This window comes from Pseudophryne corroboree, chromosome 2 (genome assembly GCF_028390025.1).
Source record: "Pseudophryne corroboree isolate aPseCor3 chromosome 2, aPseCor3.hap2, whole genome shotgun sequence".
Classification (NCBI taxonomy): Eukaryota; Metazoa; Chordata; class Amphibia; order Anura; family Myobatrachidae; genus Pseudophryne; species Pseudophryne corroboree.
This window is the reverse complement of record NC_086445.1, coordinates 961,621,141-961,646,126: the sequence shown is the minus strand read 5'-3', so window position 1 is coordinate 961,646,126 and position 24,986 is coordinate 961,621,141. Positions and strand designations below refer to the sequence as shown.

Here is a 24,986-nt window from a genome sequence, read left to right as displayed (position 1 = left end):
TGGAAGACATTATGTGTAACTTGCGCTATACTGGGGATATTACTTGTAACTGGCACTATACAGGGTATATTATGTGTAACTGGCACTATACTGGGGGACATTATGTGTAACCGGCACTATATGGGGGACATTATGTGTAACTGGCACTATAGTGGGGGCATAAAAAATTTCCGAAATCCGGAATAATCCGTTATCCAAAATGCTTGTGGTCCCAAGCATTTTGGATAAGGAATACTAGACCTGTATGTATATACAGTATGTATGTAGAGAGAGAGAGAGAGAGAGAGAGAAGTGGGCAGAATGCACAGAGTGATACGGTAATCTGAGAAGGGGCGGGGCCTAATTACTTGTTTATATGTCAATTGCATCGTTCGGTCCCTCCCCTATGCAAAATATGTACCTAATGGGGCCTAACGACACACTTAGCATAACCCCGCCCCCATCACCACCCATCTGCTTTTCCTCTCCGGGCTCCTCCCAGAGAGGAGATTTTCAGTGTAGGTAAGAATGGCGTTATACAGATACCTATATACTGTCATTGATGCCTATAATAGTGTTCTGGGATATGTTTTGTTGTGTGTAAATCATCAATGCGTATAATATTCCTTATGCATGACTCATGCCTATGCCTTGTAAAACTGTATACAATCAATGCTTGGGCTTAATAAAAACTTTTTTTTAAGAAAATATTTATTTAGGGGACAGAACAAAAACAGCAAAATGTTGGGATGAATGCTACTTTTTCTGAAATATTACAAATTATTCTAACTATACTGTATATGAAAAAATAAAGAACAGAGTACTGTTAGAAATATCTGTACCAATATAAAAACAATTCAGAGCATGTAAATAAGCTTTAAAGATGTTGAATACAGGCTTACCACCAGATGTCAGTAGTTCCACGTAATGTCTCCTTTAAGCCATACCTTCAACTAGTGGGCCAGTACTAGTAAGTAATATCTATCTGTAATTCTGTATACTGTGTAACTGTATATACTGTATAATCTGAACGTACTAATTGTTTTGTGTGTGTCTCAGGCTTCTGTTATATGTTTTTTAGGGGGGGGGGGGGTATTCAATTAGGCACGGGGTTTACCCGCAATCATATTAGTGGGGATTACCCTACCCATGAATGCCCAATGTCGGACAGAACCTCGCAACTCTTTAAAGTCAGCGTGAAAATGGCAAAATCGGGGGATCACACACAGGAAATACCTATTGATTCAGCAGTTTATGTGGAATCAGTGGGTTTATGCGCCTGATATCCTAATTTATAGGAGGGGGAAAAATACTATTTAATTGAAAAGCCTTTACCATGCCATGGGGATTTTAGCAGGCAACCCCCTCGGCTAATTAAATACCCTCCTTCAGAGGTATCACTGGCTGGGGAGAGGGAAAGGGGTGGGTGCAGTGCTCTGCACGCCAATAAAAAGGGGTATTCATTGATAATAGGCTTAATAACCGTACACAATGTCAAAACGCAGTAAAGAAGGCAAGTAAGGTGCTAGCGTGCATAAAAAGGGGAATTGAGACAAGGGACTCGGATGTAATCATGCCGCTGTATAAGGCATTGGTACGTCCGCACCTTGAATATTGTGTTCAGTTTTGGGCACCATTGTATAAAAAAGACATCAGTGAACTCAAAAGTGTTCAAAGCCGAGCTACTAAATTGATTAAAGGCCTAGAAGGACTGGACTATAAGGAAAGACTTACTAGGCTGAATATGTATACACTAGAAAAGAGGCGCCTAAGAGGGGATATTATTAATATCTTCAAATATGTAAAGGGACATCACAAAGAGTTATCAGAGGAATTATTTATTAAAAGAACACAGTTTAGGACACGTGGGCACTCGCTGCGACTGGAGGAGAGAAAGTTCCGAACGCAACGGTGGAAAGGGTTCTTCACTGTTAGGGCAATCAGGATGTAGAATTCCCTGCCAGGGAAGGTGGTAATGGCGGACTCTGTAATTGGATTTAAAAAAGGAATGGATAAATTTCTGAATGAAAAAGCTATCCAAGGTTATAATACTTAAAATATCAACGTTGTTAATCCGGGGGTAACATGAGGTATAGTAGCTAACTAGTCATAAAACATTATTTAGCAAGTATGTAGATTCATCACAACTTAAAACAGGTTGAACACGATGGGCAATTTGCCTCTATTCAACCTCAAATACTATGTTACTATGTTACTATGACCTCAAGGGCAGGGGACGTTGCATTGCGGACGGAGGGCATGACTTCACGTACCGAACCTTTGGTTTCGTCACTCCGGTGGTCCCGGAGATGCAGACTGCACCTGTGGACCAGTATGTGTGTGGTGGTGGCTCCTACACAGTGACAGGAGCTGGGTGCTAGACGTAATGTCACAGTGCAGCATCCTGCTCCGTGCTCCTGTCACTGAAGACGAATCAGCATTTTGGCGTCACTCCTTGGTGGGTGACACCCGGGTGCGGGCCGCACCTCATTGTGACACCACTGCCCCACTTGGATTGCTAGTGCAGTGTGCTGAAAGGATAGCTAATGGTAAGAGCTAGCTTAAGGGTTCCCAGGAGTAAATGGAAGAATTGGCAGTCCTGAAACCTAGTGTGGGTTTTGTGACATGCTCCCTTTCACGATACTCATTTCTCAGTTGGGACCACATAAATCACTGGGAAAATGGCGCTTGCGCCATTTTACTGAAGATCTGTGCATGCACAGTACTGAAGTCACTTGAAAAAATGTGCATACACAGTAGACTTGCGCCAGCAAGACATGGGGGGCCCAAATGGAAACTGCACATGGGAACCACCCCTGTGTGTAAGCCTACCTCCCCGCCAATACAGATTCTGACCCCGGAACAGGAGTTCAGCTAATGGAAAACTCTGGTTTTCTCTTTTTGTACATTGCGCACACACAAGCCAGTACAGCCAAACATGCACAGTAAGCAATGTTTAACTTTTGAGATGGTGCAACATGTGTGAACTGATAGGACGCGCAGGCGTAATAATCAGTCTGAGATTTCTCCTGTGCTCTGCATGCATGAGACGCTAAGGGCACATTTGGACAGTACATCTGGAGGCATAACGCCATCCCGAGATGTAATTGTGTTTTTAACAAATGCAATTAATTGACTCCGCTGACCCCTTAGGGAGTTGTGGGAACAGCCTTAAACAGTGAAAACAGAGGTTACAGACAGTGGAGAAGTTGGTGATTTCTCTTCTGTATCCCTGTTGGTAAATCAGGAGAAGTAGTAATAATCCATATCTATGACCAAAGGGCCACAGCTTGTTGAATAGTCATAGAGGTAGATCTACTAAAGTTTTCCTGGCCTCGCATCGCAGCTATGGGGCATGGCCTTGTGGTAATGGGGAGTGGCATCGCTCATGAGCCTTGCCTCTTTTTTCCTCACTGTGGGGGAATGTCCAGTACTCTGGCAGGTGGTGGAGATGCCCAGAGTCCCTCTCTGTGTATGTGCACAGCATCTATTCACTGCTGCTTTGCCAAGCAGAGCAGCAGGTGAGACAGGGCCTCACAAACTCCCCTTCTTCCCCCCCACTGTGGGACACTGTGGCCGTGGGTGGGTTGTCGGGACATTTCCTGAAAAGCGGGCCTGTCTCAACAAAATCAGGACAGCTGGGAGGCATAGTAAATAAACCTCATAGGATATTTACAAATATGCATACAATTTCCTTCAACTGTGAGGCCTAAATCGAAGGGAGCTTACTGTGTATTTTTACTCGGAAAAGCTTATCCTGTAAGAGCAGAGGAGGAACTCCAGGAGGCAACGGAGTTGGCTGCCGCCAGGCTCCTTCCGTAAAGAGGGCACCTCGCCTCCGTTGTCTCCAGGTACGTGATGGCAGCAATGAGTCAAACTGACTCATTCCTGTACAGTGCATCCAGAAAGTATTCACAGCGCTTCACTTTTTCCACATTTTGTTTTGTTACAGCCTTATTCCAAAATGGAATAAATTCATTTTTCCCCTCACAATTGTACACACAATACCCCATAATGACAACATGAAAAAAAAGTTTTTTTGTGATTTTTGCTAATTTATTAAAAATAAAACACTAAGAAATCACATGTACATAAGTATTCACAGTCTTTGCCATGAAGCTCAAAATTGAGCTCAGGTGCATCCTGTTTCCACTGATCATCCTTGAGATGTTCCTACAGCTTAATTGGAGTCCACCTGTGGTAAATTCAGTTGATTGGACATGATTTGGAAAGGCACACACCTGTCTATATAAGGTCACACAGTTGACAGCGCATGTCTGAGCACAAACCAAGCATGAAGTCAAAAGAATTGTCTGTAGACCTCCTAGACAGGATTGTCTCGAGGCACAAATCTGAGGAAGGGTACAGAAAAATATCTGCTGCTTTGAAGGTCCCAATGAGCACATTGGCCTACATCATCCGTAAATGGAAGAAGTTCGGAACCACCAGGACTCTTCCTAGAGCTGGCCGGCTGTTTAAACTGAGGGATCGGGAGAGAAGGGCCCTAGTCAGTGAGGTGACCAAGAACCCGATGGTCACTCTGTCAGAGCTACAGCATTCCTCTGTGTAGAGAGGAGAACCTTCCAGAAGGACAACCATCTCTGCAGCAATACACCAATCAGGCCTGTATGGCAGAGTGGCCAGACGGAAGCCACTCCTTAGCAAAAAGTACATGGCAGCCCGCCTGGAGTTTGCCAAAATGCACCTGAAGGACTCTCAAGCCATGAGAAACAAAATTCTCTGGTCTGATGAGACAAAGATTGAACTCTTCGGCGTGATCGCCAGGCGTCATGTTTGGAGGAAACCAGGCACCGCTCATCACCAGGCAAATACCATCCCTACAGTCAGTGCCGTTTCTTGCGGCGGGCAAGCCGTGCAACCGCACGGGGCGCCCGCTGCGGCACTTCTTGTGGTCTGTGATTCCCCCTCCTCCCTCCTCCCGAGTACCCAGCTCGGGGGGCAGAGTTTCGCGGAATGACGTCGGTGCGTCGTGACGTCACAACGCACCCGCGTCATTACGCGAAACTCCGCCCCCAGAGCTGGGTACTCGGGAGGAGGGAGGAGGTGAGGACTCAGGAGGGGGAGCCAAGCGCCGCGCAGACAAGGGAGAGGCTGCCGAAGAGCGGGAAGAACCGATTCAAACGTAAGTCAGCCTCTCCCTCTCTCTCCCCCCCTGCCACCATGTGTAAAATGGGGACTCTTGCCTGCCATCGTGTAAAATGGGGACACTTGCCTGCCATCATGTGTAAAATGGGGACACTTGCCTGCCATCGTGTAAAATGGGGACACTTGCCTGCCATCATGTGAAAAATGGGGGCTCTTGCCTGCCGTAATGTGGAAAATGGGACACTTGTCTGCCGTAATGTGTAAAATGGGGACACTTGCCTGCCGTAACGTGTAAAATGGGGACACTTGTCTGCCATAATGTGTAAAATGGGGACACTTGCCTGCCGTAATGTGGAAAATGGGACACTTGACTGCCGTAATGTGGAAAATGGGGACACTTGACTACCGTAATGTGGAAAATGGGGACTCTTGCCTGCCGTATTGTGGAAAATGGGGACACTTGACTGCCGTATTGTGGAAAATGGGGACTCTTGCCTGCCGTAATGTGTAAAATGGGGACTCTTGCCTGCCGTAATATGGAAAATGGGGACACCTGCCGTATTGTGTAAAATGGGGACACTTGCCTGCCATATTGTGTAAAATGGGGACACTTGCCTGCCATGTTGTGGAAAATGGGGACACTTGCCTGCCGTAACGTGTAAAATGGGTACACTTGTCTGCCATAATGTGTAAAATGGGGACTCTTGCCTGCCGTATTGTGGAAAATGGGGACTCTTGCCTGCCGTATTGTGGAAAATGGGGACTCTTGCCTGCCGTATTGTGGAAAATGGGGACTCTTGCCTGCCGTAATGTGTAAAATGGGGACTATTGCCTACCGTAATGGGGATTTAATGTATCAAGGGCATTGCGGTGTATGGCATTATATATATATATATATATATATATATATATATAAAAAATTTTTTCCTGTGCTTGCCATGATCTGTTGGTGCAAGGTCAAAAACTGGGGTGTAAGGCAGTCTTTTCAGATGAGGTCATCCCATTTTACAGAGACCACGCCCATTTTATCGAGGCCACTCCCCTTTGCCGGGAGCGCGTGCATGCCTTTTTCTTTTTATATCTATGGGGAGGGGGGGGGGGGGGGGGAATTGCATTTTTTGTTATGTCAATGGGGGAGGGGGGGGGGGAGACGCATTTTAAAATCTCGCACTGGGAGCCAAATTGTCTAGAAACAGCCCTGCCTATAGTGAAGCATGGTGGGGATCTTTTTCAGTGGCAGGAACTGGGAGACTAGTCAGGATAGAAGGAAAGATGAATGCAGCGATGTACAGACAGAGATATCCTGGATGAAAACCTGCTCCAGAGCTCTCTTGACCCCAGACTGGAGCGATGGTTCCAAAGATATGTGTGCCAAGCTTGTGGCATCATATTCAAAAAGATTTGAGGCTGTAATTGCTGTCAAAGGTGCATCAACAAAGTATTGAGCAAAGGGGGTCATTCCGAGTTGTTCGCTCGGTAAAAATCTTCGCATCGCAGCGATTTTCCGCTTAATGCGCATGCGCAATGTCCGCACTGCGACTGCGCCAAGTAAATTTGCTATGTACTTAGGAATTTTACTCACGGCACTTTCATCGTTCTGGCGATCGTAATGTAATTGACAGGAAATGGGTGTTACTGGGCGGAAACAGGCCGTTTTATGGGCGTGTGGGAAAAAACGCTACCGTTTCCAGAAAAAACGCAGGAGTGGCCGGAGAAACGGGGGAGTGTCTGGGCGAACGCTGGGTGTGTTTGTGACGTCAAACCAGGAACGACAAGCACTGAAATGATCGCAGATGCCGAGTAAGTCTGGAGCTACTCAGAAACTGCTACGAGGTGTGTAATCGCAATATTGCGAATACTTTGTTCGCAATTTTAAGATGCTAAGATTCACTCCCAGTAGGCGGCGGCTTAGCATGAGCAAATCTGCTAAAATCCGCTTGCGAGCGAACAACTCGGAATGACCCCCAAAGTCTGTAAATACTTATGTACATGTGATTTCTGTTTTTTTTTAATTTTTAATAAATTTGCAAAAGTCTATTTAAAAAACTTTTTTCAAGTTGTCATTATGGGGTATTGGTGGTCATTCCGAGTTGATCGCTCGCTAGCAGTTTTTAGCAGCCGTGCAAACGCTATGCCGCCGCCCACTGGGAGTGTATCTTAGCTTAGCAGAAGTGCGAACGAATGGATCGCAGATCGGCTACAAAGTTTTTTTGTGCAGTTTCAGAGTAGCTCAAAACCTACTCAGCGCTTGCGATCACTTCAGACTGTTCAGTTTTGACGTCACAAACCCGCCCAACGTTCGCCCAACCACGCCTGCGTTTTTCCTGGCACGCCTGTGTTTTTTCGAACACTCCCTGAAAACAGTCAGTTGCCACCCAGAAACGCCCACTTCATGTCAATCACTCTGCGGATACCAGTGCAACTGAAAAGCTTCGCTAGCCCCTGTGCAAAACGACATCATTCGTTGTGCCCATACAACGCGCGTGCGCATTGCGCCGCATACACATGCGCAGAACTGATGTTTTTTAGCCTGATCGCTCCGCTGTGAACAAATGCAGCTAGCAATCAACTACCCTTGTGTGTAGAATTTTGAGGGGGAAAAATAATTTATTTCATTTTGGAAAAAGGCTATAGCATAACAAAATGTGGAAAAAGTGAAGTGCTGTGAATACTTTCCAGATGCACTGTAAGCACGCTGGCCGCAGACTGTGACACGGTTCCTCCAGCACTTACCTCCAGGAAGGAATGGCACATTTGTGCGCAAGAGCAGTGGTTGTGAAAGTTGGGAGAGGAGCTTCTGCTGCTGCTGCAGAGGGGGGGGGGGGGGGGGCAGGGGATGGGGGACGTTCGAGGCGCTTTAATGATAAGAACAACCGTTACAGCTACAGCGCTCAACTCGGACTCCCTCTTGTGGCTGGCACTCTGCGGGGAGAGCAGAAGCCTTCTTTCACTAGTGCAGGGGAGGAGGAGTAGAAGGGGCACCAGGAGGAGATTAGGAACGAGGTGTCTGTGTTCTGTATGTGCCTATATAAAAGGTACGCTCCCTTTCTCCCTCTGTGAGTGCAGTGCCATATTCTAGTAAATATATGTGATATACTATGAGAAATATATATATATATATATATATATATATACGCACAGCAAGGTGACACCCTTGAACTCCATTCAAGTGGAAAAAGGTGCTTTTATTTGCAACGCTTTGGGGTACTCCCCCCCCCCCCCCCCCCCGTCATCAGGACACACCAGAAAAAATGCTAGATGTATCACTACCAGAATATCCTTTAGTTCCTCTCTTGTACACCGTGCCCAAAATTCATAAGGGATTAACTGACCCCCCCCCCCAGGTAGACCCATAATATCAGCTAGGGGTTTGTTATTTCAGTCGACACTTCAGTTTTACTGAACTCAATATTACAGCCATTTGTCCAAACACATCCACGCAGCTTTTTGGACACAACTATGCTACTGAATAAACTGAAGAATGTTGGCACTCTCACCGAGGAAATCTGGCTAGTGACAGCTGATGTTACTAGCCTATTATACGGTTATACTATACCAGGATGGATTAGCAGTTAAAACCGTACTGCAAAGAGAGAGCACTTATGGGGATATCCAGGTGGACATTTTGATACATTTACTAGAACTTATTCTGACGAAGAATTTCTTCCTGTTCAACAACAAATATTACCTACAGGAGTGGGGTTGTGCCATGGGATCGGTAGTGGCACCTACCTACGCGAATCTATATATGCTCCAAGTAGAGGAATATTTATTCTTTAAGGATTTCGACATCGCTACACACATAATAATCTATTCCCGGTTCATTGGTGATCTGCTTCTGTTCTGGAAAGGGCCTAAGGAACTGCTGAAGTCTACCATTGAGAAACATAATAGATCCAATAGCCTGGTGAAATTAACCTTCAAGATGGACTTACACACAATAGACTTCCTGGATGTTAGGATATTAATTAAAGACTCTCAGATTACAACTACTGTTTATACAAAGGATGGGATCCGGTCTCTAGGTCGACAGTAACTAGGTCAACACTAGGTCGACCACTATTGGTCGACAGTAATTAGGTCGACAGGGGTTCTAGGTCAACAGGGTCTCTAGGTCGACATGTTCTAGGTCGACAGGTCAAAAGGTCGGCATGAGTTTTTCACGATTTTTTTCTTTTTTTGAACCTTTTCATACTTAACGATCCATGTGGACTACAATTGGGAACAGTAACCTGTGCCAAGCGCAGCGGTAGCGGAGCGAGGCACCTTGCCCGAAGCATGGCAAGCGAAACGAGCCATGCGAGGGGACACAGAGCACTAATTGGGGTTCCCGGTCACTCTACAAAGAAAATGACACCAAAAAAACATAAAAACCTCGTGTTGACCTTTTGACCTGTCGACCTAGAGCATGTCGACCCAAAGACCCTGTCGACCTAGAGACCCTGTCGACCAATAGTGGTCGACCTAGACACTTTTGACCTAGTTACTATCTACCTTCCATACCACACAGACCGTAATTCTTATTTACATTGGAATAGCTGTCACCCTAGAAGCCTCAAAGCCGGTCTTCCGTATTCTCAGATGCTTAGAATTGCGAGAATTAATAGTGATCCCTTGGTAGCAGCATCTCAGACAGATAACCTTATAGAACGTTTTGCACAGAGAGGATATAGTTGTAAAAATATGCTGGGCACTAAACAAAAAATCCTTAAAATGGACAGGGAATCTCTTTTACATCAAAAAGAGAAAACAGTGAAAAACACTAGTTTGCCTTGGGTGAATACTTACAATACTTCATCAGATAAAATCAATCAAGTAGCAAAAAAACACTGGCATCTGATTAAATTTGACCATAATTTACCATTAGAACAGACAGAATTTATGCCTTGATATAGAAGATCTAGGAATTGACGTGACCTTCTGGTCAAATCAGATGTTTCCAGTCTTTCTAAGACTCATGTTACCAGTTTTCAGTTCCCTCAAAAACCAGGATGTTGTAAATGCACATGTGTGACATGTAACTATTTGATCACGGGGGACACGTTCTATCACCCACACACCTAGGCACCAAATTTCACATTAGATATCATCTAACATGCGAAACGACTCACACAGTGTACTAAATTGTCTGCCCGTGTGGACTTACCTATGTGGGTAAGTCAACACGTAAATTCAAAGACGATCCTTATAGGTGTGTATCGCTGGTTAACTGGTAATGATAACAGCTCAGGTTTTAGACAGAGATTTGGTCGCTATAGGGAACATAATGTTCAGCTAGATAGCATGTCATCTTTGGATAGGAATATTTCCGATACCCAAATTGCACATAAACCCCCCATACAGCAGGTTAACACTAGATCTAAAGTGAGTGAAACTCCTTTAAACGGAGACGGCCCCACCCGCAGCGGGGCAAATTGAAAGGAAAAGAAAAAACACCCAAAAATCAGAAGACACAGTAATTAATCTCTCCTCTTACCAGCAAACAATGTCTGAAAAATCCTTACTTTTAAGAGGATTGTCCTTTATCCCCACTGCCAATTTTGATGAATTTAGCTGGTCAGTGGATAGATATAGGGTGGGTCGTAAAGTCAGGTTGGATGAAAAATTTGACAATACCCCTCACACTGACAACTTTAATAAAGTGTTAAAAAAGAAAAGCACTTATGATCCACTGTCTTATAATCCTGGCATTAAAACCTTTACTAGGATGTTGGGTAATGATATGCATGAGAGTATCAGGAAACAGAAGAGTGTAAGACACAATCTTAGCCCGCAACTGCAAGAAAGGAAAGCCTTGAAGGACCTGAGAGATAATGCTGCCATTACAATTTGGATGGCCGACACGGGTGGAGCTGCTGTGCTGCTCAATACTGTTGACTACAATAATGAAGTATTTAGACAATTAAGTGATTGTCAGACCTATAAATTGTTGACTGGTGGTCTGGTTGGTGCCTTCAAAAATCGTTTGGATTCGACTCTTGACTTGGCATTATACAATGGCTGGATTGATTTGGAGACTGCTAATTACTTACATACTGTGTTTCCTATTTGTCCATTATTATATCTTCTACCGAAGATTCATAAGATGCTTGATAAGCCCCCTGGGCGTCCAATCATTTCAGCTCGGGGTTCACTTTATTCCCCAATTGCCAAGTATGTTGATACATTTTTACAGACCAGTGTCAAGGGAACCATGAGTTATTTACAAGATACCAACGATTTTCTGGCACTGATCCGGAACACCATTTATCTACCAGACAGTATACTAGTGACGCTAGATGTTGTGTCTTTGTACACAATTATTCCACACCTGGATGGCCTTAATACAGTCAAGAAGGCTTTACAGAGAACACATAAAGGCAATCCACCAATAGACTTGATTCACCGGTAAGATTTACTTTGAATTATGATCATCATGCTATTAACTTCTTGGATGTGACCGTTTTTGCCTCTGAGCATGGATATGGCTACAAACTCTTTAGAAGGAGACAGACCGAAATACCCTTTTATCATTTGATAGCCATTATCCTAAAGTTTTAAAACAGAGTTTACCGATTTCTCAATTCTTACGCGTTTTTCGTAACAACTCTGATGAGAAAATGGCATTGACGTAGAGGACGTGAAAGATCGATTCCGCAGTAGAAGATATGATAAAAGCATTATTGACTCTTGTCTGCTTAGAGCTAGAAATATTTTCTTGGGTGGCAATACAAGAAAAACTAAGATCAACGAAAGCCCGTTTGTAATAAGCACCACTTTCAATACGGCGGGTCCATTCGTGAGACGAGCAGTTAACAAAGTTTGGCCTGTTGTTAGGAGCGATCCAGTCTTCAAAAAGAAGTTACCTTAAAAGCCTCTTATTAGCTTCCGACGTGGTAAAAATCTAAAAGATCTACTAATGCAACCTAACAGATCGCTGATGAGTGGGTCTAATACCTGGCTTAGACTGGGTAAACTGGGTTGCTATAGATGCCCCAATTGCACCACATGCCGGAGCATGTCGACAGGACAATTTTTCCATCACCCACACACGGGTAAGAAGATTCCGATACGACACAGAGTGGGGTGCCTATCTGATTTTGTTGTCTATACCCTTACCTGCCCGTGTTCGCTTGTTTATGTTGGCAAGACCATTCGGCCTTTTAAGGAAAGAATGGCGAACCATCGGACCTCGATTAGACAAGCCCTGGCACAGGGTGGCTCAGACAAACCCGTAGCCTGACATTTTGTGGAGGCCACTCTATTTCAGCTCTCAAGAGTATGATTATTGACAGAATTTAAGCACCACAAAGAGGAGGTGACCGTGGGAAAATGCTGCTAAAATGTGAAGCAGCATGGATCTACAGATTGGATACTATTTGGCCACGTGGTTTAAATGATGCCATACAGTACAGTATATTTTTGGACTAGTTTGCTGCTTTGGATATCGGTGTGAAGTCTTTTAGTTTGCGTATGGCTATTTATGCTATCAAAATGTTTTCATTTTTTTTATTTTCATTTTTATTTTTAGGTCTGTCTCCGCCTATTGAGTGGCGTTTATGCTTCTGTGATGATGTACTTATGGCTATTTAGAGACTTTTCCAGTCTTCATTAATGTCTTTGTATATTGTATGTCGTTATATACTTATATACTTGTTTCTTTTATTGACAGTAAGCTAGTGCTACTAATACAGTTATACGACATGCTTCAATGTTTATTTTTCTATTTTTCATAAGTTGCATTTTGGCTTTTGGCTTTTAATATCATATTTCCGCAGTGGAACGCAAGCTACAGGCAGTTGGAACGCACTGCTGTGTGGTCCACTTCTGACTGGCTGCGGCTGCGCTCACATGACCTCACAGTTGTTTGCACTGTGAGCTGTGTGGAATAAAACCAATGTGCATGTGTTTCCCCTCTGGTCCGCGGACTTCCGATGACGTATGGAGATTACTGGAAGTGCGGCTTTGGTGAAGCGCACGCATCTATCGGGACCCGGTGCAGTGTAGTTTTTATAACTATATTAAATTATATATATTTGCTGCATATACCTTGGATACTGGTGCGATCAGGTTGGTGTGGATGGATGATCAGTTTATTTTTGTATGTGCTTGGTGATCATTTGTTTTTAGTAAGGGTTAATTGGATTAAATGATTGATTGATTGATTGATTGATTGATTGTTTGGTGGGTGGGAACATGGGGTATATATGTTTCTTCCCACTATATGGGTGATAGAAACCATCACCAACAGTAAGACAGCGACAAATGATGCAATTAAGGCATCTAAAGCATCTATTTTTCTTAGCAAGAACCCCGCTACTGCTGTTACATGTATCCATTCCAGTGACATCTGTCTTCATCACCCAATCTATATATATATATATATATATCTACACCGGCACTCCAGTCGTCCACAACGGGATTGTCTCGCTCCGGTGCCCTCCCCAGGGCAAAACCCCCTCTGTATTATCGGAGTAATGAGAGTTGGCACTCGGAGACTACAAACAGCAAAATACCGTGTATTGGAAGTGCTACATCAATGTTTCGGGGACCACCGTCCCCTTCATCATCGGTGGTCCCCGAAACATTAATGTAGCACTTCCAATACACAGTATTTTGCAGTTTGAAGTCTCCGAGTGCCGCCTCTCATTACTCCGATATAGATATATATATATATATATATATATATATATAAAAGAAAGGGGGGATGAGGGATGCGTAGCGACCACGGTGTCAATTAATAAAATAAAATTGCCAATATTACAATAAAACTATTTATTACCATAAAAATTAGACATAAAAAACATATATAAAAATGGACATATATATAAAAAAAGGGACAACAATACAAACACAGCTGAACTAAAAGCACTTAAAATTAATTTTGAAATACTACAGTAAGATCAAGTAAAACAGATTTTCCTTATCTGAGTCTGAGGTAAGTACAGGTCTTCCAACGCGTTTCGTCACATGGACTTCATCATGGGGTTAGGGTGGTGTGGGACTGAATGACAATTTATAGTAATACTGGTGAGGGATGATTATGACATCACTACATGTCTACAGATTGGCTGATTGATCACATTTCTTGTAAGTTCTTTTAAAAGGTATATAAACGTTTCAGGAGCATGTATCTACTATCAGAACCTAAAAACGAGCATTGTATAAAGTCTGGATCCATCAGGAATAGTAGTGTAGTGAACGGAGCGGTACATCCGCCCCACTTCCGGTATGCGATGCGTGTTTAGTTCCGGCTTCCGCCCCACTTCCGGCGGCTCGACCGCGCATGCGCCCATCTGTGTAGTCTCTAGATCCATATCACAGTCTGTGTCAGTATGTTCTATGCGGCGGCCATTTTCTTAGTGATGTTTATATATAAAACAGTGCTGGGGCCATTTTCTCGAGGACCTTAATGGAGGACATTCTTCATATTTTTTAGCCGGGATATCATATATTAGGTGTCCTTAAGATTCACAGTGTCATCTTTTAGAGGGACCATCTTAAAGGACGTTCTTGCATATTAATTGCAGTGTTCCCATAAAAAAAGAAAAAAGAAAAAACAATTGTATGAGACACACATTTTTCAGAATATTATTTTGGGGATAATTGAGATAGTATATACCGATGGTATGCACAATTATTGATATATAATAGTGCATATATCTATAAGTGCACGTGTATGCTTTTAATTTAGAACCATATTTTAAGAATAAGGGTGAATAAAGTGCATATGTCTTAAAAGTGCATATATAAAGTGCATGTGCTGATAATTTTGTTTGTAGGTATATTATAGTGTTCAGTGCCATATTTGTGATTATGTGGAGTATACACCTTTCTCAGTCAGCTATTTGTTATCGTGCTATACAGTACCTGATCTTCCCAGGTGGTCCCCCTCACTGGTACTGATCAGGCCCAGCACTGCTTAGCTTCCAAGATCGGACATATTTGGGCATTTCCAGCATGATATGACTGTAACGACGCTGTACCTTCTTGGTTGTCACTCCAAAACGCTTAATTTATTGAATTATGAGTTATACTAACTCCAAAGCTTACTGAATTATGAGTGAATTTTTATCACTACCAGAGTGCTCAAAAGTAGTATAGATGTGTATATAGTGAATTGTGAGCTGGAGGGTGGGCGAAGGGGGGACGAATAGGTACCTGAGGGGGATTAATGTGTAGGGGTGAAGCGGGGGTGGGGAAGGAACAGGTTCATTTGGGAGGGGGGGGGAGTAGGAAGGAGTTAAGTGTGGTACGGCTATAAATGTACTAACGTATTTCATAAGAAGGGAGCAATTTCGTAGCTGTCATTAAATCCTTTTGGCTGTAATGTCTGTAATTGGAAAATCCAAAACATTTCGCGACGTGACAGTTTATTGGCAAGGTCACCTCCTCTATCTCCCAATTTTACCAGTTCAATAGCTTTGAATGTCAAGGCCTCTGGGTTGGAGTTATGTGTTAAAATGAAATGTTTGGAGACAGCATGGCTCTCCACTTTGTTCCTGATGTTTGTCACGTGCTCTTGTATCCTTAGCTTCAGGGGTCTCTTCGTCTTCCCGATGTACTGTTTGTCGCAATCACATTCCAGGAGGTATATAACTGATTGGGTATTGCAGTTAATTTAATCTTTGATTTTATACTCCTTCTTCTTTTCCACATCTGTAAAGGTTTTCCTGTTAGGGTGTAGATACCTGCATACGTTGCATCGCCCGCATTTGTATGAACCCACACATTCAGGCCATGTGTGGTCTTTTTCTTGGTCGGACGCCAGCATGCTTGGGGCTAAAATATTCTTGAGGTTCCGCGATTTCTTAAATACTATTTCCGGATGAGGAGGGAGGATATCTTTAAGAATAGGGTCCATGAGCAATATTCTCCAATGGTTCCTAAATGAATCTCGAATAGATTTTTCATGCCGGTTGAAGGTTGTAATGAACGCTGTAGAATCTTTTGTTTTTTTCTTTTGTTTTGTATTCTAACAGCTTGGATCTTTCAACTCCATTTGTTCTAGTGATGGCTTTTTCTAGAATGGTGTCAGGATATTCTTTTTGCTTGAATCTGCTTCTATACATCTCCAGTTGTAATTGGCAGTCCTCCGGTATGCTGCAGTTTCTTTTGATTCTACTAAATTGGGAGAATGGGATATTGTTCTTCCAACTTTTGAGGTGATTGCTCTTTTAGTGGAGATAACTGTTGGTATCCACCTGTTTAACAAAATTCTTGGTTGTAATTCTCCCATTTTCTCCTGAAAGAATCAGTTCTAAAAACTCAATGTGCTCCCTGCTTGTGTTGGATGTAAAAGCAAGATTAATTTCATTGGTGCTGATATGTTTAAAAAATTGGTTAAAATATTCACTGTCTCCATCCCAGATTATTAAAATATCATCTATGTACCTCCGATAAAAATAATATTGCTGTTAAAATCATGGCGGTCATATATAAAAACCTTTTCCCAACAAACCATAAAAAGATTTGCAAAACTGGGCGCAAAAATTGTGCCCATTGCGGTGCCGCACTGTTGCAAGTAAAACTGGTCCAAGAATTTAAAATAGTTATGATGAAGAATAAAATACATGATGTCACAGATACATTTTTTGTGGATGGTTGTTAATGTGTTATCATTGTCCAAAAATTCCTTACAAGCTGTCACTCCCTTCTCATGCTCAATGCATGTGTACAATGATTGAACATCTATTGTAACCCACGTGTATGAGTCCTTCCACTCAATATCTTTTAGAAGGCTCAATACCGACGTGGTATCTTTAAGGTATGATGGGAAATCCTTTACATATGGTTTAAAAAGACATCAGCATATTCGGATAGATTAGAGGTAAGTGAATCTATACCTGCCACAATCGGTCTCCCGGGCGGGTTGTCCAAGCTTTTATGAATTTTTGGTAAAAAACAGAAGATGGGGGTAGTGGGGTCTGATCTCATTAAGAATTGGTAGTCTTCTTTGGTGATGATTTCTGTTCTTAGTCCATGTAATAGAAGTGTCCTTAATTCTTCAATGTAGTCATCCTTCGGGTCTCCTGTTAGTTTTTTGTAAGACTCTCCATCTGATAGCAGTCTTTCTGCCTCTGTGATATATTTGTCCCGATCCATGATGACCAGCCCCCCCCCCCCCCTTTGTCAGCTGGTTTTATAACAATCCAATAAGAAGTGGGCAGGGCACCAATATTTTTCTTGCCTCCGGGCATCTGGGACAACTTATGCCCCTGTGTAAGAGGCATGTGTACAACTATTGTGTATACTCAGGGTACCGCCTCCCAGGGTGCAGTGCCAGGTGGGCAGCACAGTAGCTGCCCCGTGGAACCTGTATTTGGTATGAAGGTTGTATGGAACAGAATTAAAAAAAATACTTTTTGCAGTTATGGATATGTGGTTTTTATTTGTAGTGTGTATGAAATAAATACAGATTTCCTTATACTATAACTCACTTTCTTGCAATTTTTAAGAAAAAACTAAACACTTTTTTTGGCCATTTTGGTTATATGTTATTTGCAAAAGTTTTATGAAGAAACTGGTATAATTTTTGTGGTTACGCCATACAGAAATGACTGATATTGATGATGCAATGTGACGAGCGCAAACATGGAAAAAATGGTCTCGGCATAGGAGCAAGAAAATCCTCAGCACGAAGGGGTTAAGAAATATTAATTTGTGGTCTTAACATGTTAAATATTGGGAAGGCGATGGGGGTCCTGATCGCTCGCTAGCGTTTTTTGCAGCGCTGCAATCAGGTCAGAACTGCGCATGCATATGCACTGCAATGCACAGGCTCGTCACTTGGGTACAAAGCGGATCGTTGCTGTGCGATGGGTTTTACGAAGAATCCATTCGCACAGCCGATCGCAAGGAGATTGACAGGAAGAAGGTGTTTGTGGGTGTCAACTGACCGTTTTCTGGGAGTGGTTGGAAAAACGCAGGCGTGTCCAAGCATTTGCAGGGCGGGTGTCTGACATCAGTTCCGGCCCCGGACAGGCTGAAGTGATCGCAGCGACTGAGTAAGTTCTGGGCAACTCAGAGACTGCAAAAGATCTTTTTGTACTGCTCGGCTGCACATGCGATTGCACAGTGTGGTCTTCAGTATGCCGACTGTCGGGATCCCGGCACACAGTATACCGGCGCCGGAATCCCGACAGCCGGCATACCAACACTTTTTCTCCCTCGTGGGGGTCCACGACCCCCCTGGAGGGAGAATGCCACCGTGCCCACAGCGTGGCGAGCGCAGCGAGCCCGCAAGGGGCTCATTTGCGCTTGCCACACTGTCGGTATGCCGGTGGTCGGGCTCCCGGCGCCGGTATGCTGGTCGCCGGGAGCCCAAACGCCGGCATACCATACTACACCCGATTGCACACTTGCACAGCTAAAATACACTCCCCTATAAGCGGCGACTATCTGATCACAGCGCTGCAAAAAACTGCTAGCGAGCTATCAGGTCTGAATTACCCCTAATGTGCATTGAAATTAGTGATGAGCGGGTTCGGTTCCTCGGAAACCGAACCCCCCCGAACTTCACCCATTTTACACGGGTCCGAGGCATACTCGGATTCTCCCGTATGGCTCGGGTAACCCGAGCGCGCCCAAACGTCATCATCCCGCTGTCGGATTCTCACGAGATTCGGATTCTATATAAGCAGCCGCGCGTCGCCGCCATTTTCACTCGTGCATTGGAAATGTTAGGGAGAGGATGTGGCTGGCGTCCTCTCCGTTATTGTTGAACTTGATTGTGCACTATTGCTTAATTGTGGGGAGGGCTGGGGAGCAGCTGTATTATATAGGAGGAGTACAGTGCAGAGTTTTGCTGATCAGTGACCATCAGTTATCCGTTCTCTGCCTGAAAAAAACGCTCCATATCTGTGCTCAGTATGCTGCATATATCTGTGCTCACACTGCTTAATTGTGGGGGCTGAGGAGCAGCTGTATTATATAGCAGGAGTACAGTGCAGTGTTTTGCTGACAGTGACCACCAGTATACGTTGTCTGCCTGAAAAACACTCCATATCTGTGCTCAGTGTGCTGCTTTATTGTGGGGACTGGGGACCACCAGTATAATATTATATAGGAGGAGTACAGTGCAGAGTTTTGCTGACCAGTGACCACAAGTATATAATATATAGCATTACGGTACAGTAGGCCACTGCTGTACCTACCTCTGTGTCGTCATTAAGTATACTATCCATCTACATTCTATACCTGTGGTGCATTTCAGTTGTGCAGTTTGCTGACACAGTGACCACCAGTATATATAGCAGTACGGTACGGAAGGCCACTGCTGTACCTACCTCTGTGTCGTCATTAAGTATACTATCCATCTACATTCTATACCTGTGGTGCATTTTAGTTTTGCAGTTTGCTGACACAGTGACCACCAGTATACTATATATAGCAGTACGGTACGGAAGGCCACTGCTGTACCTTCCTCTGTGTCGTCATTAAGTATACTATTCATCTGCATTCTATACCTGTGGTGCATTTTAGTTTTGCAGTTTGCTGACACAGTGACCACCAGTATACTATATATAGCAGTACGGAAGGCCACTGCTGTACCTACCTCTGTGTCGTCATTAAGTATACTATCCATCTACATTCTATACCTGTGGTGCATTTTAGTTTTGCAGTTTGCTGACACAGTGACCACCAGTATACTATATATAGCAGTACGGTACGGAAGGCCACTGCTGTACCTACCTCTGTGTCGTCATTAAGTATACTATCCATCTACATTCTATACCTGTGGTGCATTTTCGTTTTGCAGTTTGCTGACACAGTGACCACCAGTATACTATATATAGCAGTACGGTACGGAAGGCCACTGCTGTACCTACCTCTGTGTCGTCATTAAGTATATTATCCATCTACATTCTATACCTGTAGTGCATTTTAGTTTTGCAGTTTGCTGACACAGTAACCACCAGTATACTATATATAGCAGTACGGAAGGCCACTGCTGTACCTACCTCTGTGTCGTCATTAAGTATACTATCCATCTACATTCTATACCTGTGGTGCATTTTAGTTTTGCAGTTTGCTGACACAGTGACCACCAGTATACAATATATAGCATTACGGTACGGAAGGCCACTGCTGTACCTACCTCTGTGTCGTCATTAAGTATACTATCCATCTACATTCTATACCTGTGGTGCATTTTAGTTTTGCAGTTTGCTGACACAGTAACCACCAGTATACTATATATAGCATTACGGTACGGAAGGCCACTGCTGTACCTACCTCTGTGTCGTCATTAAGTATACTATTCATCTGCATTCTATACCTGTGGTGCATTTTAGTTTTGCAGTTTGCTGACACAGTGACCACCAGTATACTATATATAGCATTACGGTACGGAAGGCCACTGCTGTACCTACCTCTGTGTCGTCATTAAGTATACTATTCATCTGCATTCTATACCTGTGGTGCATTTTAGTTTTGCAGTTTGCTGACACAGTGACCACCAGTATACTATATATAGCAGTACGGAAGGCCACTGCTGTACCTACCTCTGTGTCGTCATTAAGTATACTATCCATCTACATTTATACCTGTGGTGCATTTTAGTTTTGCAGATTGCTGACAGTGACCACCAGTATATATAGCAGTACGGTACGGAAGGCCACTGCTCTACCTACCTCTGTGTCGTCAAGTATACTATCCATCCATACCTGTGGTGCATTTCAGTTGTGCGCAGTATATATAGTAGTAGGCCATTGCTATTGATAGTTACTGGCATATAATTCCACACATTAAAAAATGGAGAACAAAAATGTGGAGGTTAAAATAGGGAAAGATCAAGATCCACTTCCACCTCGTGCTGAAGCTGCTGCCACTTGTCATGGCCGAGACGAGGAAATGCCATCAACGTCGTCTGCCAAGGCCGATGCCCAATGTCATAATAGAGAGCATGTAAAATCCAAAAAACAAAAGTTCAGTAAAATGACCCAAAAATCAAAATTAAAAGCGTCTGAGGAGAAGCGTAAACTTGCCAATATGCCATTTACGACACGGAGTGGCAAGGAACGGCTGAGGCCCTGGCCTATGTTCATGGCTAGTGGTTCAGCTTCACATGAGGATGGAAGCACTCATCCTCTCGCTAGAAAAATGAAAAGACTTAAGCTGGCAAAAGCACAGCAAAGAACTGTGCGTTCTTCTAAATCACAAATACCCAAGGAGAGTCCAATTGTGTCGGTTGCGATGCCTGACCTTCCCAACACTGGACGGGAAGAGCTTGCGCCTTCCACCATTTGCACACCCCCTGCAAGTGCTGGAAGGAGCACCCGCAGTCCAGTTCCTGATAGTCAAATTGAAGATGTCACTGTTGAAGTACACCAGGATGAGGATATGGGTGTTGCTGGCGCTGGGGAGGAAATTGACAAGGAGGATTCTGATGGTGAGGTGGTTTGTTTAAGTCAGGCACCCGGGGAGACACCTGTTGTCCATGGGACGAATATGGCCATTGACATGCCTGGTCAAAATACAAAAAAAATCAGCTCTTCGGTGTGGAATTATTTCAACACAAATGCGGACAACAGGTGTCAAGTCGTGTGTTGCCTTTGTCAAGCTGTAATAAGTAAGGACGTTAACCACCTCGGAACATCCTCCCTTATACGTCACCTGCAGCGCATTCATCATAAGTCAGTGACAAGTTCAAAAACTTTGGGTGACAGCGGAAGCAGTCCACTGACCACTAAATCCCTTCCTCTTGTAACCAAGCTCCTGCAAACCACACCACCAACTCCCTCAGTGTCAATTTCCTCCTTACCCAGGAAAGCCAATAGTCCTGCAGCCCATGTCACTGGCAAGTCTGATGAGTCCTCTCCTGCCTGGGATTCCTCCGATGCATCCTTGAGTGTAACGCCTACTGCTGCTGGCGCTGCTGTTGTAGCTGCTGGGAGTCGATCGTCATCCCAGAGGGGAAGTCGGAAGACCACTTGTACTACTTCCAGTAAGCAATTGACTGTCCAACAGTCCTTTGCGAGGAAGATGAAATATCACAGCAGTCATCCTGCTACAAAGCAGATAACTCAGGCCTTGGCAGCCTGGGCGGTGAGAAACGTGGTTCCGGTATCCACCGTTAATTCAGAGGCAACTAGAGACTTGATTGAGGTGCTGTGTCCCCGGTACCAAATACCATCTAGGTTCCATTTCTCTAGGCAGGCGATACCAAAAATGTACACAGACCTCAGAAAAAGACTCACCAGTGTCCTAAAAAATGCAGTTGTACCCAATGTCCACTTAACCACGGACATGTGGACAAGTGGAGCAGGACAGACTCAGGACTATATGACTGTGACAGCCCACTGGATAGATGTTTTGACTCCCGCAGCAAGAACAGCAGCGGCGGCACCAGTAGCAGCATCTCGCAAACGCCAACTCGTTCCTAGGCAGGCTACGCTTTGTATCACCGCTTTCCAGAAGAGGCACACAGCTGACAACCTCTTACGGAAACTGAGGAAGATCATCGCAGAATGGCTTACCCCAATTGGACTCTCCTGGGGATTTGTGACATCGGACAACGCCAGCAATATTGTGCGTGCATTACATCTGGGCAAATTCCAGCACGTTTCATGTTTTGCACATACATTGAATTTGGTGGTGCAGAATTATTTAAAAAACGACAGGGGCGTGCAAGAGATGCTGTCGGTGGCCCGAAGAATTGCGGGCCACTTTCGGCATTCAGCCACCGCGTACAGAAGACTGGAGCACCACCAAACAATCCTGAACCTGCCCTGCCATCATCTGAAGCAAGAGGTGGTAACGAGGTGCAATTCAACCCTCTATATGCTTCAGAGGATGGAGGAGCAGCAAAAGGCCATTCAAGCCTATACATCTGGCAACGATATAGGCAAAGGAGGGGGAATGCACCTGACTCAAGCGCAGTGGAGAATGATTTCAACGTTGTGCAAGGTTCTGCAACCCTTTGAACTTGCCACACGTGAAGTCAGTTCAGACACTGCCAGCCTGAGTCAGGTCATTCCCCTCATCAGGCTTTTGCAGAAGAAGCTGGAGACATTGAAGGAGGAGCTAAAACAGAGCAATTCCGCTAGGCATGTGGGACTTGTGGATGGAGCCCTTAATTCGCTTAACCAGGATTCACGGGTGGTCAATCTGTTGAAATCAGAGCACTACATTTTGGCCACCGTGCTCGATCCTAGATTTAAAACCTACGTTGTATCTCTCTTTCCGGCAGACACAAGTCTGCAGAGGTTCAAAGACCTGCTGGTGAGAAAATTGTCAAGTCAAGCGGAACGTGACCCGTCAACATCTCCTCCTTCACATTCTCCCGCAACTGGGGGTGCGAGGAAAAGGCTCAGAATTCCGAGCCCACCCGCTAGTGGTGATGCAGGGCAGTCTGGAGCGAGTGCTGACATCTGGTCCGGACTGAAGGACCTGCCAACGATTACTGACATGTCGTCTACTGTCACTGCATATGATTCTCTCACCATTGAAAGAATGGTGGAGGATTATATGAGTGACCGCATCCAAGTAGGCACGTCAGACAGTCCGTACGTATACTGGCAGGAAAAAGAGGCAATTTGGAGGCCCTTGCACAAACTGGCTTTATTCTACCTAAGTTGCCCTCCCTCCAGTGTGTACTCCGAAAGAGTGTTTAGTGCAGCCGCTCACCTTGTCAGCAATCGGCGTACGAGGTGTCAAAGTCAGAAAAATGTCTCAATGCACGTTGCCATATTTGCACCGCACACTGGTCCGCGCTGCGCGTGCGTACGCTCTCCCGTGGAAGCGCATACCCGCAATAGCGTGCACTCGCAGGCGCGGTATGCGTATTTACGGTAGAGTTTATGTGGTCGTAGCGTGCGACTCATTCGTTACATATTTTCACAATTAATGTAGTTTATAGATCATGGTCCCTTTGATAGATTCTGAAAGTTTGGTTAAAATACAATGTCCCAGAGCTGAGGAATCCCTCTTTATATCGTACGAAGGGTCTAACAGGAATCATACAGCAGTGTTTGGTACCCATCGGAAGAGTATTTAATTAGCAATATTCCGGTGTTGGTTTGGAGCGTATTAATCGCTCGTGCGAATAGTTATGGACATAAGAAGTTTATGTCCATTTCTATTATTTACACATACTCAGGTATGCGGCGGGAAACCCAGTTTCCCACCCACCTGAGCTGTTGGAAATCGTCACAGCCCACCTGTATGAATCACCCTATGACCTTTTGTTATGATGCAGGGCCGAATTCCTTCGGCCAATGGACAATGGGATTGTAGGGACTATGAGATTGCATTGTGTGTGGGGCATAAATAGGCAGGCCGACCACATCCAGCTCTCACTCTCTCATCAACGGTTATCTGCTGATAGCCGGGAGCTGGATATCGAGGCGCAGGCGATCATACCCTTTGTGCGTAAGTTTCTCTCCGTAATCATTGTCTTTCTGTGAGCCAATTTCTCTCTCTCTCTCTCTCTGTTCTGTTCTGTTCTCTCATATCTCCCCTAGACTAGGCTAGTATTGTATTGTATTAGATAGTATTGTATTGTATTGCATTTAGGTCAGTGTAGTATTGTCTTTTTGTATTTATTGTTTAGTTCTGTGGTTAGGAAGTCTCTGTTATATTGTAGTGTATCATTTGTACTGTTATCCCCTTTTACAAGTATATTAGATATAATACAGTTAATAGGCTTTGGAACCTAAACCAGTATCTGTGCATTTTCTATAGTGTTAAGTGTTCACTTGAGCGTCGGTGACGCTCAAGCAGCTTTGTAGTTAGTCAGGTTACACAAGGTTGCATTTACACCCTGTACTCACATTAAGGTATTCAGTGTATTTCATTGGTATAAGGTTTTAACATAAAGGTATAGCGTTGTGAGCGTCTGCGCCGCTGGTGACCTCCTCGTGGTCTCGAGCGTATGCTACGCCATAGCGAATCATTCCCCTAGACATAGCCAATAACGT

The 24,986-nt window shown here is 44.2% G+C and overlaps 2 protein-coding genes and 1 pseudogene across 2 annotated transcripts in view; 1 reads left to right on the top strand and 2 right to left on the bottom strand.

Annotated features, from left to right (window-relative positions):
* The window catches only part of RBM11 (RNA binding motif protein 11), a 548,228-nt gene that overhangs the window by 62,117 nt on the left and 461,125 nt on the right, over positions 1–24,986 (bottom strand). The gene's annotated exons all lie outside the window — the stretch shown is intronic.
* The window catches only part of LOC135050145 (stomatin-like), a 224,866-nt gene that overhangs the window by 99,511 nt on the left and 100,369 nt on the right, over positions 1–24,986 (top strand). The gene's annotated exons all lie outside the window — the stretch shown is intronic.
* On the bottom strand, positions 14,923–15,041 carry LOC135052003 (5S ribosomal RNA; annotated as a pseudogene).